This window comes from Ranitomeya variabilis, chromosome 6, assembly GCF_051348905.1.
Source record: "Ranitomeya variabilis isolate aRanVar5 chromosome 6, aRanVar5.hap1, whole genome shotgun sequence".
NCBI lineage: Eukaryota > Metazoa > Chordata > Amphibia > Anura > Dendrobatidae > Ranitomeya > Ranitomeya variabilis.
The window spans coordinates 48,091,525-48,100,476 of NC_135237.1; the positions used below are offsets into that span (position 1 = coordinate 48,091,525).

General features: G+C 48.9%; 1 protein-coding gene across 2 annotated transcripts in view; it reads left to right on the forward strand.

The window, feature by feature from the left end:
* Positions 1-8,952, forward strand: part of APBB1IP (amyloid beta precursor protein binding family B member 1 interacting protein) — a 125,996-nt gene that overhangs the window by 63,847 nt on the left and 53,197 nt on the right. The window lies entirely within an intron of this gene.

Below are 8,952 nucleotides of genomic sequence, written 5' to 3' on the forward strand. Positions count from 1 at the left end.
TCGCCCTGGTGGATCTGGTGAGGGTTCGGTGCCCCCTCCTTGAGGGGGGGGTACTGTTGTGAATTTGGATTCTGGGCTCCCCCGGTGGCCGCTTGTGGAATTGGACTTGTCATCCTCTTTCCTGTTTCACCTGGTTCCATCAGTAGTGGGTGTCGCTATTTAAGCTCATTTCTCTGGTGGTTTCTTGCCGGTCAACAATGTTATCTGATGCCTCTCAGTGCTTGTTCCTGCTTCTGACAACTACTAGATAAGTTGGACTTTTGTCCATGTTTCATTTTGCCTATTTGTTCCAGTTCACAGCTGAAGTTTTGTTACTGTGTCTGGAAAGCTCTCGTTGATCAGGGATTGCTACTCTGGCGTTATGAGTTAATGCCAGAGTTTAAGGTAATCTCTGGATGGTGTTTTGTTAGTGTTTTTCTGCTGACCATGAAAGTATACTATCTGTCTTCTGCTATCTAGTAAGCGGACCTCAAATTTGCTAAGACTATTTTCCTGCTGCGTTTGTTGTTTCATCTGAACTCACCGTCATTATATGTGGGGTGCTACTGTCTTCTTTGGAATATTTCTCTAGAGGTGAGCCAGGTCTTATATTTCCCTCTGCTAGCTATTTAGGTCTTAGGCCAGAGCTGGGCATCTAGCAATAAATAGGAAATGCTACCTGGCTATTTCTAGTTGCGCGGCAGGCTTAGTTCATGGTCAGTATAGTTCCATCTTCCGAGAGCTTGTCCCTCTATAGGCTTGCTATGATCTCTGCCCGCAGAGATCATGACACCAGTGTTTTTATCTGCGTCACTCCTGTTACTGCCATATCTGCCAGCCTCTTTCTGCCAACAAAACTGTGTTGTTGTGTAATACAGTGGGCCTGATTTTTCCCTGGATTCTCCCACACATAAAGAGGGACATTTCTATTGCCAGTGTTTTTATCTGCGTCACTCCTGTTACTGCCATATCTGCCAGCCTCTTTCTGCCAACAAAACTGTGTTGTTGTGTAATACAGTGGGCCTGATTTTTCCCTGGATTCTCCCACACATAAAGAGGGACATTTCTATTGCCAGTGGGTGCATCTGCGTCATTCCGGCTAGTGCCATATCTGCCAGCCTCTTTCTGCCAACAAAACTGTGTTGTTGTGTAATACAGTGGGCCTGATTTTTCCCTGGATTCTCCCACACATAAAAAAGGGAGATTTAAATTCACAACCAGTTCACGTACACCTTCTTCCTGGTTTTACTGGACCACATAACGGTTGTTAGTTTGATTACATTTTTCCAATAATGAGGAAGTCTGGTGGAAGAGGTCGTGGCCATGGGCATTCATTGCCAGCTGGTAATGATGTTAGTGGTGGTGGTCGTGGAGCATCAGGTGGTCGTGGGAAAAGCAATATAGCCCCTAAGTCTCGAGTTGTTCAGCCAGCGTCATCGTCTGGCTACACAAGGCCTCGAAGGCTCCCTTTTCTGGGAGTAGGAAAACCGCTTTTGAAGCCGGAGCAGCAGGAACAAGTATTGGCTTTCATTGCTGACTCTGCCTCTACCTCTTTCTCCTCCTCCTCGGAAAGTGCCAAATGTCAGAGCAGTGTGTCGTCATTGGATGCTCCCGCTCAGGAACAAGTCGCTTCCTTGCGTCCTTCACCCAGAACAACAGTGAAGGATGCGTCAGGCGACACAACTGGTTACTCCATGGAGCTCTTTACACATACCGTGCCTGGGTTCGAAAGTGAAATTGTTAACAGGCCATGCCCATTACAAGATGAATCGGACATGGAGTGCACAGATGCACAGCCACAGCCAGATTATAATGCTGTTCCTTTGACTCAGATCAGAACATTGCCCTCGCAGTGTATTGATCCAGAATCTGACCCCGAGGAGACTATGGATCTCTGTCACGAACGCTATAGCACCGGCTTACACGGTGACCCAGAGGAAGGTGCACAGAACATAGAAGAGGAGGTCATAGATGACCCAGTTGTTGACCCCGATTGGCAGCCATTGGGGGAACAGGGTGCAAGCTGCAGTAGCTCTGAAGCGGAGGAGGAGCCGCAGCAGACATCAACATCGCAACAGGTTCCATCTGGCAGGCCCGTATCTGGCCAAAAACGTGTGGCAAAACCAAAACCAGTTGTAGGACAGCGTAGCCATCAGGTTCAAGTAGCTCAGTGTGCAATGCCTGAAAAGGTATCCGATAGGAAGAGTGCAGTGTGGAATTTTTTTAACCAAGATCCCAATGATCAGCGCAAAGTCATCTGTAAGAAATGCTCCAGGACCTTCAGCAGAGGTCAGAATGTTAAAAATTTAAATACAAGTTGCATGCATCGACATTTAACCACCATGCACTTGCAAGCCTGGACACACTACCAAACGTCCCTTAGTGTTGTAGCACCCTCTCACAATGAAGCTAATAAGCAAGGCGACATCCCTTCCCTCCCTGTAAGCCCACCGTTTACCACACCACCTGCAGGTAATGTGGCGGTTTCGTCGCAAGGCCAAAGCAGTCAGGGAATCACCAGGTTCGTGGTCGGAAAAACTGTATGTAGGGCACCATCAAGAATACCGTCACCAACCCTCTCTCAGTCACCCATGTCCACCGGCACCCCCGCTAGTTCCACCATATGCAGCTCTCCAGTCCAGCTCACCCTACATGAGACTCTCATTAGGAAAAGGAAGTACTCATCCTCGCATCCGCGTACACAGGGTTTGAATACCCACATTGCTAGACTAATCTCGTTAGAGATGATGCCCTACCGGTTAGTTGAAACTGAAGCTTTCAAAGCCCTGATGGACTACGCTGTACCACGCTACGAGCTACCCAGTCGACACTTCTTTTCGAGAAAAGCCATCCCAGCCCTCCACCAGCATGTAAAAGACCGCATTGTCCATGCGCTCAGGCAATCTGTGAGTAGAAAGGTGCACCTGACAACAGATGCATGGACCAGTAGGCATGGCCAGGGGCGTTACGTCTCCATCACGGCACACTGGGTTAATGTGGTGGATGCAGGGTCCAGAGGGGACAGTAATATTGGGACAGTTCTGCCTAGCCCACGGTGTAGGAAACAGTTGGCTGTAGGCGTTCGTCCCCCCTCCTCCTCCTCGTCCTCCAACAGAAGCGAGAGCTCGTCCACAGACCGCAGTCGCACCACCACTCCATCCGCAGCTGCCACTGTTGCACACGAGGTGTCCAATTATGGAACAGCTTGTGGCAAGCGTCAGCAGGCTGTATTGGCAATGAAGTGTTTGGGCGACAACAGACACACCGCGGAAGTTCTGTCCGAGTTCTTGCAGCAAGAAAATCAGTCATGGCTGGGCACTGTACATCTTGAGGCAGGCAAGGTAGTCAGTGACAACGGAAGGAATTTTATGGCTGCCATAGCCCTTTCACAACTGAAACACATTCCTTGCCTGGCTCACACCTTAAACCTGGTGGTGCAGTGCTTCCTGAAAAGTTATCCGGGGTTACCCGACCTGCTGCTGAAAGTGCGCAGACTTTGCTCTCACATCCGCCGTTCGCCTGTACACTCCAGCCGTATGCATAACCATCAGCGGGCTTTGAACCTTCCACAGCATCGCCTAATCATCAACGTTGCAACAAGGTGGAACTCCACACTGCACATGCTTCAAAGACTGTGCAAACAGAGGCGTGCTGTTATGTATTTGTGGGAGGATACACATACATGGGCAGGAAGTTGGATGGCAGACATGGATTTGTCAGCTGTGCAGTGGTCGAAGCTCCAAGACCTGTGTCAAGTCCTTCAGTGTTTTGAGGAATGCACACGGCTGGTTAGTGCAGACAACGCCATAATAAGCATGAGCATCCCCCTAATGCGTCTGCTGATGCAAAGTTTGACGCACATAAAGGAACAGGCGTCTGCAGCCGAGGACGAGGGAAGCCTTGATGACAGTCAGCCATTGTCTGCTCAGGGAAGTCTACAGGACGAGGTGGCGGGCGAAGAGGAGGAGGATGAGGAGGATGATGGGGATGACTATTTGTTGGATGAGGAAGCTTCTCAGGGGGCAATAGAAACTGCTGGCGGTGCAAGGCCGGGTTCTGGGTTTTTGAGGGAGACAAGTGAAGTGGATTTGCCAGAAAGTGCTCCTCAACCCAGCATAAGCACTGACTTGACAACTGGAACATTGGCCCACATGGCGGATTATGCCTTGCGTATCCTCAAAAGGGACCCACGCATTTTAAAAATGATGACAGATGACGATTACTGGTTGGCCTGCCTCCTTGATCCTCGCTATAAAGGCAAATTGCAAAATATCATGCCACATGAGAACCTCGAACAGATATTGGCAACCAAACAAGCTACTCTTGTAGACCGTTTGATGCAGGCATTCCCAGCACACAGCGCCAGTGATGGTTCTCACACGAGCCGCAGGGGGCACCAGGGCATAGGTGTTAGAGGTGCACAGATCAGAAGTGGAGTAGGACAGAGGGGTTTTCTGACAAGGTTGTGGAGTGATTTCGCAATGACCGCAGACACGACAGGTACAGCAGCATCCATTCAAAGTGACAGGAGACAACATTTGTCCAGTATGGTTACTAACTATTTTTCCTCCATTACCGATGTGCTCCCTCAACCGTCATTCCCCTTTGATTACTGGGCATCCAAAATAGACACCTGGCCTGAATTGGCTGAATATGCATTGCAGGAGCTCGCTTGCCCAGCAGCTAGTGTGCTATCAGAAAGAGTATTCAGTGCTGCTGGTTCAATACTGACCGAAAAAAGGACTCATCTGGGGACCCAAAATGTTGATGATCTAACCTTGATTAAAATTAACCACTCCTGGATTTCAAATTATTTTGCCCCACCTTTCCCGGCTGACACCTAGCTTTCCTGTAAAAAGGTCTTGCTTTGGGACTGGTGTTACTGACTGTTCCAATCTCTTAATTTGCAGCTGCTGTTTGTCCAGAATACGACATGTTTTCACCTCCCTAAATGCACTAACTCCCCCCACGGGGCCGTGGTCTCGCCACTTGTCGCAAGCACCCGTCAGAGTGCCGTTTGTCTGAAGAGGTGCGTGTGCCCACTTTTGGTCGACGGGACTGGCACTGGGTCCCTCATAGTACAATGAAGTGTCTCTGGCGGTGGTGGCGCGCACCCAACGTCAGACACACCGTTGTAACATGAGGGGCCCTGGGCTTGTACCGCCGGCCAGGAGAGAGTGTCCCCCCCCCCAAGGTCAAACAGCGCTCTACCACTTGCTAAATTATCTGTCGCTGCTCCACCACTGTTTAGTATAGGCGCTGAAATCCTTCCATGCCTGGCACAGACAATAACAGTTTGTTGACATGTATGATGCTAGTTAAAATAGTCAGGGGCCCTGTCCTACATTTGCACCAGTAAATACTTTGCACCAAATTACAATGTCTGAAAGTCAGCATAGGAGCACACCCCTGTACCTAAGTATGCCACCCTTTTTTTGGGGGGAGGGGGGGTTATTTTTGTTTGGGATACATTAACATCACTTTAGGTTTTGGGACTCGGAGTACTTACTGTGTCAGACACTCCTTCCAATTGTCCTCCACTGACCACACCAATGCTGCCTGTGTACCCCTGCCACATAATGAAACCTGCATAGAGCCTAATTTATTATTTTAGGCCTAGGAAGTCTGTCTGCAGTCCCTCCTTCCAATTGTCCTCCACTGACCACACCAATGCTGCCTGTGTATTCCTGTTGCCAAATTTAAGCTGCATAGAGCCTAATTTATTATTTTAGGCCTAGGAAGTCTGTCTGCGGTCCCTCCTTCCAATTGTCCTCCGCTGACCACACCAATGCTGCCTGTGTATTCCTGTTGCCAAATTTAAGCTGCATAGAGCCTAATTTATTATTTTAGGCCTAGGAAGTCTGTCTGCTGTCCCTCCTTCCAATTGTCCTCCACTGACCACACCAATGCTGCCTGTGTATTCCTGTTGCCAAATTTAAGCTGCATAGAGCCTAATTTATTATTTTAGGCCTAGGAAGTCTGTCTGCGGTCCCTCCTTCCAATTGTCCTCCACTGACCACACCAATGCTGCCTGTGTATTCCTGTTGCCAAATTTAAGCTGCATAGAGCCTAATTTATTATTTTAGGCCTAGGAAGTCTGTCTGCGGTCCCTCCTTCCAATTGTCCTCCACTGACCACACCAATGCTGCCTGTGTATTCCTGTTGCCAAATTTAAGCTGCATATAGCCTAATTTATTATTTTAGGCCTAGGAAGTCTGTCTGCGGTCCCTCCTTCCAATTGTCCTCCACTGACCACACCAATGCTGCCTGTGTATTCCTGTTGCCAAATTTAAGCTGCATAGAGCCTAATTTATTATTTTAGGCCTAGGAAGTCTGTCTGCGGTCCCTCCTTCCAATTGTCCTCCGCTGACCACACCAATGCTGCCTGTGTATTCCTGTTGCCAAATTTAAGCTGCATAGAGCCTAATTTATTATTTTAGGCCTAGGAAGTCTGTCTGCGGTCCCTCCTTCCAATTGTCCTCCACTGACCACACCAATGCTGCCTGTGTATTCCTGTTGCCAAATTTAAGCTGCATAGAGCCTAATTTATTATTTTAGGCCTAGGAAGTCTGTCTGCGGTCCCTCCTTCCAATTGTCCTCCACTGATCACACCAATGCTGCCTGTGTATTCCTGTTGCCAAATTTAAGCTGCATAGAGCCTAATTTATTATTTTAGGCCTAGGAAGTCTGTCTGCGGTCCCTCCTTCCAATTGTCCTCCACTGACCACACCAATGCTGCCTGTGTATTCCTGTTGCCAAATTTAAGCTGCATAGAGCCTAATTTATTATTTTAGGCCTAGGAAGTCTGTCTGCGGTCCCTCCTTCCAATTGTCCTCCGCTGACCACACCAATGCTGCCTGTGTATTCCTGTTGCCAAATTTAAGCTGCATAGAGCCTAATTTATTATTTTAGGCCTAGGAAGTCTGTCTGCGGTCCCTCCTTCCAATTGTCCTCCACTGACCACACCAATGCTGCCTGTGTATTCCTGTTGCCAAATTTAAGCTGCATAGAGCCTAATTTATTATTTTAGGCCTAGGAAGTCTGTCTGCGGTCCCTCCTTCCAATTGTCCTCCACTGACCACACCAATGCTGCCTGTGTATTCCTGTTGCCAAATTTAAGCTGCATAGAGCCTAATTTATTATTTTAGGCCTAGGAAGTCTGTCTGCGGTCCCTCCTTGCAATTGTCCTCCGCTGACCACACCAATGCTAACTGTGCACCCCTGTAGCCAAATTTAAGCTGCATAGAGCCTCTTTTATTATTTTGGGCCTAGGAAGTCTGTCTGCGGTCCCTCCTTGCAATTGTCCTCCACTGACCACACCAATGCTGCCTGTGTACCCCTGTAACCAATTTAAAACTGCATAGAGCCAACTTTTTTAGTTAACACATACGATACTACCTTTGTCTGTCTGCGCCACTAAATCCACTGAAAAAGCTGAGCTTCAATCTTCCGGCTCTCATTAAGTATTTTTAAATGTAACACTACAGTTGCCATACTACTTGGGTTGGGGCCTAGTAACGGGGTCTGCCGCTCCTTGGTGTTCTCCTCCTCCTTGGTGTTCTCCTCCGGGTTTCCTTGTCTGAGCTTCAATCTTCCGGCTCTCATTAAGTATTTTTAAATGTAACACTACAGTTGCCATACTACTTGGGTTGGGGCCTAGTAACGGGGTCTGCCGCTCCTTGGTGTTCTCCTCCTCCTTGGTGTTCTCCTCCGGGTTTCCTTGTCTGTGCTTCAATCTTCCGGCTCTCATTAAGTATTTTTAAATGTAACACTACAGTTGCCATACTACTTGGGTTGGGGCCTAGTAACGGGGTCTGCCGCTCCTTGGTGTTCTCCTCCTCCTTGGTGTTCTCCTCCGAGTTTCCTTGTCTGAGCTTCAATCTTCCGGCTCTCATTAAGTATTTTTGAATTTAACACTACAGTTGCCATACTACTTGGGTTGGGGCCTAGTAACGGGGTCTGCCGCTCCTTGGTGTTCTCCTCCTCCTTGGTGTTCTCCTCCAGGTTTCCTTGTCTGTGCTTCAATCTTCCGGCTCTCATTAAGTATTTTTAAATGTAACACTACAGTTGCCATACTACTTGGGTTGGGGCCTAGTAACGGGATCTGCCGCTCCTTGGTGTTCTCCTCCTCCTTGGTGTTCTCCTCCGGGTTTCCTTGTCTGAGCTTCAATCTTCCGGCTCTCATTAAGTATTTTTGAATTTAACACTACAGTTGACATACTACTTGGGTTGGGGCCTAGTAACGGGGTCTGCCGCTCCTTGGTGTTCTCCTCCACTGAACAAAGCAGTGCCGCCTGTTTCCTACTGTTAGCAATTTAGAACTGCATTTAGCCTAGTTACTTATTTGGCCCTACTCACTCTGTCAGCTTCTCATTACAGTGGTCCTCCACTGAACAAAGCAATGCCGCCTGGTTAGTCCTGTTACCAATTTTGAACTGCATTTAGGCCACTTTATTATTTGGGCCTAGATCTGTGTTTCCTCCTCATCCTGCCCATTGACCAGCCACTGCTAGATTAGCCCGCTGGTACATTGACCCAGACCACTACATTCCCCTTGCACTCTACACAGCCTGAATTTGACCCTGCTGAAAGTCAGGTTCCTCTTCCCGCATACTATACCACCTTACACGGGGATAAAGAGGAAGGTGCAGGTGAAAGTGCAGGTTCCTTCATCAGGTGGGGGGGCACACTCGTTGGCGACGTCACTGGCACAGGGCCCCTCATAGTACGCAAAGTGTCGCTGCCGGTGGGAGGCGCCCCCGCCGTGCAAACACACCTCCGTACTGTGAGGGGCCCTGTGCCAGTGCCAATGCGAACGAGTGGGACCCCCTGCTTGCTCAGGATCACAGCACTTGCAACATTGCAATACTTACCTCTAACTGCTCCACCGCCGTGACGTACTCCACGTTTCCTGGGCCCACTGAAAACTTGAACCAGCCCTACCCCCCACAACTTTAGCCAAATGACCCCCCA